The 7,866-nt window shown below is 46.0% G+C and overlaps 1 long non-coding RNA gene across 1 annotated transcript; it reads right to left on the reverse strand.

Annotated features, from left to right (window-relative positions):
• Positions 1 to 251: 251 nt before the first annotated feature.
• On the reverse strand, positions 252 to 5,115 carry LOC122937822. Its single transcript, XR_006389925.1, has 2 exons — positions 5,057 to 5,115; positions 252 to 1,253 (listed from the first exon to the last, which is right to left on the reverse strand). It is a non-coding gene; the product is annotated as an uncharacterized LOC122937822 (long non-coding RNA).
• Positions 5,116 to 7,866: the final 2,751 nt, after the last annotated feature.

Below are 7,866 nucleotides of genomic sequence, written 5' to 3' on the forward strand. Positions count from 1 at the left end.
CACAGGCCGTACATAATTATGGCCTCTCCCCTTTTTGATTATTTTCATGATGAAGATTGGGTTTCAGAGCACACCATTTCCCACATTCTGGACAGGAATACGGCTTCTCCCCTGTGTGAATTCTTGATCTCTCTCAAAACTTAATTTGTGAGTAAAATATTTCCCTGCATGAAAGTGGCTCTTCCTGTGGGAATTTTTTAATTCCCAACAATATATTTCTGAGTTAAACATTCTTAACATGACTACAGATGTTTTTCCCATGTGACATCTTTAATGTTGAAGATCAGATTTACTAACGAAATATCAGTCACATCCTTAACATGAATACGGCTTCTTCTTTGTGCAAATTTGCTGATGTCTCGCAAGATGGGATTTCTGAGTAAAACATTTCCCACATTCTGAACATGAATACGGCTTCTCTCCTGTGTGAATTCTCTGATGACTCTGAAGATATGATTTCTTAGTAAAACATTTCCCACATTCTGAACATAAATATGCCTTCTCCCCTGTGTGAATTCTCTGATGTTTAATAAGATATGATTTATGAGTAAACCATTTCCCACATTCCGAACATGAATACGGCTTCTCCCCTGTGTAACGTCTATGATGTAAAAGAAGAGCGGATTTTCTAGCAAAACACTCTTCACATTCTGAACAAATATATTGCTTCTCACCTGTGTGAATTCTCTGATGGGTCTTAAGAGATGATTTCTGAATAAAACATTTCCCACATTCTGAACATGAATATGGCTTCACCCCATGTGTGAATTCTCTGATGACTCTGAAGATTTGATTTCTTAGTAAAACATTTACCACATTCTGAACATGAATATGGCTTCACCCCTGTGTGAATTATCTGATGGTTTATGAAATGTGATTTCTGAGTAAAACATTTCCCACATTCTGAACATGAATACGGCTTCTCTCCCGTGTGAACTCTCTGATGCCTCTCAAGTTCTGATTTCTGAGTAAAACATTTCCCACATTCTGAACATGGATATGACTTCTTTCCCTTTCTGAGCTCTTTGGGCTCCCACACCCCTTTTGTGGCTTGCATTCTGGTTAACGGTCTGTGATGAATCAGAAGATCGGATTTGTTTTAAAGGGTCAGATGACAGCAGTTTTGCTGTGAAGGGTGGATGGTACATCTGGGATAATGGCACAATCTTCATACGTATCTGATGTGACACCCGGATCATATGCATTATAATCTGTAGATATCAATTGTCCCTCCGAGCTCCCAGTACAGTCTTCTGACAAGAACAAAATTTAGTAAAATTATTTTTAATAATATACATTTTTTAAATAATACTGATATTTTATAACATATAAAAATGCACTTTAGTGCAGGGCAGTGGAGAGGAACAGTGCGGTGATGTATGAGGAAGCCATGGCTATGGAGTCAGCGTAAGGCCGGAAATACTATTCTCTATTAAAATCCTTTGTATAAAAAAATCTGCCTTAAAGGGAACCTGTCACCTGTAGGTCGTGGCCCTCACAGGGGGCAGCATAGTGTGGTCACAGGCCCGGTGATGTCAGCGGTCTGTCACATCTGTGCAGTCAGTACTGACAAGCCGAACCCCACAGTGTGCACCAGGGCTGCGAGGGAGGCAAGTCCGATAAGTAACTACCTCTACCCTCCCCTGCCTCCGGACCAAGACTGGCTGGTTTTCCTATGCACAACTGGAAAGAAACCTGCCAGTGAACATCGGGAGGAGGCGGACGGTGGGGGTAGTGAGCCTCATCGGACTCATCTCCCTCCTAGTGCTGGCATGTGCTGTGGGGTTTGGCCTATCGGTAATCTAAAAGTACTGACTGCCAGCACAGAAGTGATAGGTTCCCATCACAGAGTATCTGTCAACAGGATCAACCCTATTAAACCAGGCTTACTGCTTGTTACAGTTAATCATACCGAGTGAAACGACCCCTCCGTTCTTTAACAAGAGCTCGAAAATCTGCATGTGAGGATCAGGAATTATAAGTAAATAATTGTGGCAGAGTCACTAATAAGGGGGCACTGGGAGATCTGTAAAGGGGCAAGCAATAGAGTTGTCACCAGTGCCCTCCACAAGACTGTCCCGGCTTCCCTGGTGCATTCTCTATACAGACTATGCCCCCGCTAATGTGCTCCCTGAAGGAGTCAGCACGGGGACCATTAGAGGATGGGTGGGGGGTGCTGGAGTCTTAAGTAGGAGCAGAATGGTAGTCGGAAACTGTGGCAGGTTGTCACGGACAGCTGGGAAGCCGAGCAGAGTGGGGGCGATTGCTTACTTATCCGGAATCTCTTAGTATATAGGACCGGCCAGAGGCAACCAGTATTTAGGGTTGGTGACCTGCTTTTATTAGACTGTGGAAATGCTGTTAGATTCTGCCCTGAAAGTCCAGTCCTGCTGAATGGGTTCACAAAGGGAAGAACAGGTGACAACTCCAGCCTTCTGATCAGCGCTGTGGGATATCAGGTGGTCAAACAACTAAAGGGGTTGTTCAGTTAGTGACCTTTTCTACAGACACCACATCAAGGACCCCACATATAAGACATACTTTTTCCCCCAAAAGTGTGTGTGGGGGAAGCTAATACTAGTGAGTGCTTCCATTATTCAGTTTTACCGTGTAGGGAACGCAGTAAAAATAAAACCCATTGCACTGTGGTGGAACTGCACTTAAGTCATAATGACTCAGAGAAAGCCGGGAGTAAAAAATTAGAAATGAAAGACAAAAAATTACCCAGGGCTGAAAGGGTTAAGAAAGTAGCGCTGTCCTATCTAGTCATTACTGGATCCTAAGTGACAATCACGGCCAAGTCAGTCTATAAGACGCAGTTTCTCTCCTTGTTATGTGAAGTGTTACCTGAATTCATCTCAAGGGGCTAAGGCAGATCAGGCCTTCCCACCGATGAAGAGATTGTTGGTCTCTCCCGCGTTCTGGTCTATGTTGACCACACCAAGCCTTTTACCCTGTATACTGAGGGAAGCTTGGAGGGGCTGGGGGCAATCCTGACCCAAATTCAAGATGGTGGGGGGTGAGTAATGGCCTATACTAGCAGAGCACCGAGAGGTGGAGGGAAGAACCCGGAGAGAACTATTAGGCCACAGCTGCTGGGGGTAGTGCAGGATTTTACTGAGAGGTTTAATGGCATCTTGTTGGCAGCAGAATTTTGTGTAGTGGACAGACAGACATCGCCTAGTGCCTTGGGACACCGCCGTCCCGGGGTAGGGGGTGCAGAGCAGCAGTAAATGGCCAGGAGGACAAAGATCAAATACAAGGTACGGTACTGACATAGCAGTGGGAATACTGCTGTTCTGCGACCCAGTAGAAACAGCCAGTGGTCCCAGTAATACAATGTGAGAAGAGATAACCTTCCTCTTCCATGGCCGAGATCTATGACTAAGCCCCCATACTCTTACAGCCAACTGAACATTCCAATATAATGGTGAAGTAATCGGCTGGCGCTCTCTATCTGGCTCTGTATGGATCAAGCACAGAACCATGTGGGTTAACCTACTAACACGGATACTTCCATAATCCAAGAACATTAGGACGATTGTGGACGTCCAGATGTATACTTACCTAGAAGTGGAATGCTATGTGCGTTATTTTAGGTTTACTGTCCATGTGCACTGACAGTATATATTGTTAGTGCGATATTTTAATAAAATGGTTTTTATATATACCACATGGTTCTGTGATTGATCCACACAGAGCCAGATAGAGAGCGCCAGCCGATTCCTTTACCATTACATTTCCCTTTTTGACAGTGGTTTGTCTTGCGGTGTGTGCACCCGCTCCATACTGAGGTGTAGTATAAGCCACTGGACGTTTACTCCTTTTTTGAACATTCAAATAATTGCTCCTAGAAGGAGTCATTGCACTGAGGTGTCAGGAGGAAGAGGAACCTGCAGTGGAGGTGGGAGCCGAAATCCTATGAAGTGGTATGGCAGAAGATTACGGAAGGTACCCGCGGCCTGTATGGACGACACATATGGTGACACCTTGCACATTCATAATTTGGACACCAGAATCCAGTGCAGTCCAGGGTGTGACATGAGGCTGTGAAATGCTGCACAGAGGGACACCAGGACACGTCCAGGAGATTCATGGAAGAGACCTGTCACCCTGATATTACTGAGCACGTCCTGGAGAGTCACAGCGCAGACCTGAGGGAGTCGTTACCACCTTGGTGTAATGGGCTAGGATCAGCGGGAACACTCCTACTGCTTCCTCTTCTCCTGTCTACTAGTATGTTTGGGGCAGTTGCTATGTATTATACAGTAGCTGATCTCTTGCTCAGCCGACCTCTCTTCTGTAGCTCACCTTGTTTGGAGAGGAGCTCCTGACTGGTTAGCCTCACTGTAAATATTCCTAGTTTCTGCAGGGGCTGCTGGTTATAGTGTAAGCTCTGTGCTTTTCAGTCCAGTAATCCTTTTATTTTATAGTATCTCTCCTAGTTTTCTTCATCAGTGAACCTTTGTTCTTATGGTTATGGTGGATTTACATGAGCCAATTATTGGGCAGATTATCGGGAACGACCGTACCTGCGAACACTCGTTCACGACAATCTGCCTGTGTAAATGTGCTGCCGATGACCTAATGAATAAGCGAAACAGGCCTTAGTGTCCTCCTGTTTGTTTTAGGGTCAATTTTACAGATTAGTGTTTTCCATAAGAATGTCTGTAGGGACAGTGAGGGTCAGTGAGGGTATTGGGGTCAGCGTCTAAGGACAGATCTAGGGAAAGCTCCAGTCAGGGTCACTTATTGTCTGTTCAATCATCCACTCACCATATAACCCCCATCGTCCGTTTGTTCCACCATCTGATTACCATCCTCATCTTGGTCCAGTCATCTACTGATGAGCTCTATATCTGATATGTGCTTTGTATTATTCTTCAGGGGAAGGTCCGGCTGTTAAACAGTTTGGTCCTACTGTAAGTCCTGGGGGTATCTGAGTACTGGAGGACACTGTAAGTACCTCGGGGAGGCGCCTGCTACAGGGGAAGTCCAGTTCAGGGTCATTACAGTTACAGACTCGTCTCTGCTTCATTTAGTGGTCACTACTCACCTGGGCTCCTATCTGTAGGAATGTCCTCCTCACACTGGTCATCACCCCTCACATCTGTCTCTGTAGGGATCTCCTCCTTGTATTCCTCATCGCCCTTCACATCTGTCTCTGTAGGGATCTCCTCCTTGTATTCCTCATCACCCCTCACATCTGTCTCTGTAGGAATCTCCTCCTTGTATTCCTCATCGCTCCTCACATCTGTCTCTGTAGGAACCTCCTCCTTGTATTGGTCATCACCCAACACATCTGTCTCTGTAGGAATCTCCTCTTTGTATTCCTCATCGCCCCTCACATCTGTCTCTGTAGGGATCTCCTCCTTGTATTCCTCATCGCCCCTCACATCTGTCTCTGTAGCATTAATATTGCGCAGATCTTCATCTTGATATAAAATCTGTGAAGCAAATATTGTAAGTTACAGGACGGTCGGACAAGTTGCAAGAAATATTTTCCATGACCACAAAAGATCGGTAAAGGGGTCATCATCCAACTTTAACCTTTTTTAACAGATCCCTTCAGAGTGACCGGACTTGTGGTGGGTTCATACTTACCTGATCCCCACCGCTGGTTGTCGGCTTCATCACTCCACGACCGCCTCCGCAGGTACTGGGACTCTGGGAATCAACATCCCATTGATGGGGGCATGTGACCACTGCAGCCAATCACTGGCCACAGCAGAGACCAGCGATAGGGGAAATTTACGATACCTGACCATCCTGTGGAAGGAGAGGACGGGGACATCTTTCTGGTGTTGTCCTCTGACTGGATCTCTCTGCAGGAGACACAGAGACTGGATTCAGACTTTACAGACAGAGAATTCCAGGACATTTGTATTTAGTCCTGTCCGTTACCTGGAGATGTGAGGGGCTGGTCCTCCTCCATCTTGTCCTCCTTGTACAGAGCCTTGTGTCCTTCTAAATACTCCCACTCATCATGAAGAAATAGACAGCGACATCCTGACACCTTAGAGGAACCTGACAACACAATGACACCGTCATCACCCAGACCCCTCCAGTGCTGTGACTGTATAATGTCCCCGCATTCCCGGCGGTGTCACCTCTCCAGTCAGCAGCTCCATCATCTTGTGGACGACTTCTAGGATCTTCTCATTGTTCTTCTCATGTATCAGATTACTAGACGTCTTCTTCACCGTGGAGTAATCCTGTTCATTGAAGACACAATAATAAATGTCACCATGTACATTCCAGAGTCCATCACTTCTACAGCCATGTCCACCTGCAATTACCATAGATAATGGTGTAATGTGACATCATCAGAACCTCTCACCTCTCCAGTCACATCCCCTGTAATTACCATAGATAATGGTGTAATGTGACATCATCAGAACCTCTCACCTCCCCAGTCACATCCCCTGTAATTACCATAGATAATGGTGTAATGTGACCTCATCAGAACCTCTCACCTCTCCAGTCACATCACCTGTAATTACCATAGATAATGATGTAATGTGACATCATCAGAACCTCTCACCTCTCCAGTCACATCCCCTGTAATTACCACAGATAATGATGTAATGTGACATCATCAGAACCTCTCACCTCTCCAGTCACATCCCCTGTAATTACCAGAGATAATGGTGTAATGTGACATCATCAGAACCTCTCACCTCTCCAGTCACATCCCCTGTAATTACCATAGATAATGGTGTAATGTGACATCATCAGAACCTCTCACCTCTCCAGTCACATCCCCTGTAATTACCATAGATAATGGTGTAATGTGACATCATCAGAACCTCTCACCTCTCCAGTCACATCCTCTGTAATTACCATAGATAACAGTGTAATGTGACATCATCAGAACCTCTCACCTCTCCAGTCACATCCCCTGTAATTACCATAGATAACGGTGTAATGTGACATCATCAGAACCTCTCACCTCTCCAGTCACATCCCCTGTAATTACCATAGATAATGGTGTAATGTGACATCATCAGAACCTCTCACCTCTCCAGTAAGGAGGAAGAGTATCTCTAGGGTAAGATTTTATATCCTCTCCATCCATTATCTGGTACCGATGATGTCATCGGACGATCCTATATCACAGGAACCTGAATGGAAGAAGAGAAGTCAATGTAGAATCCGCATGAAATCCCATAGAAAAGCTTATAATGACCGGAGATGATGAGGGACGTTTGGGGAGAAATCAGAGGAGATGAGGTCTTCTCTCTATTGTCTGGACTGATGACTGGAAGATCTCGTCAGGGCAGTTCCTCCATGTTTGAGGTCACAGCAGTGTAAAGTATGGTGCACCCTCACACGACCCCTATATACAATCCCTGGCTGAAGTGGTGATACACCCGACCAATCAGCTGTTTGAGGAGACCGTGGCTCGCCGGTGAGCGCTGCAGTCTTCTCGCAGGTCACCAAGCGCCGTCTTTAGTAAAGTGGTTGTGCTTGATATCGCAGCTGTGACCGGTGAAGGTGACATCACATGGCCTTGGAAGAGACGTAAGAGGTCACCGAGCGCAGCAGCCTCTTCATACAGCTGATCGGTGGGGTCCGGGGAGTAGGAGCCCCCGATCTCATGACCTATCCTGAAGATCGGTCATCAATATGATAATTCCAGAAAGCCCCTTTGACACCAGTACTTTATAAGAGGGTCTACAGGAATGTCCAGTTCACCCGGAGGAAGTCTTCTGGGTGAACCGGAGACAAGGAGGGAAGACGCCGGTGATGGCGCCGGACCGGTCATGGAGGGACAGGAAGACGATTTCTGCTCTTCCTTCTTGATCCAATTCATCTCTAGTTCAGGTCGAATATTGACCAACGACCCGATTCTGGGGCCGGAGC

Source organism: Bufo gargarizans, chromosome 5 (genome assembly GCF_014858855.1).
Source record: "Bufo gargarizans isolate SCDJY-AF-19 chromosome 5, ASM1485885v1, whole genome shotgun sequence".
Taxonomy (NCBI): domain Eukaryota; kingdom Metazoa; phylum Chordata; class Amphibia; order Anura; family Bufonidae; genus Bufo; species Bufo gargarizans.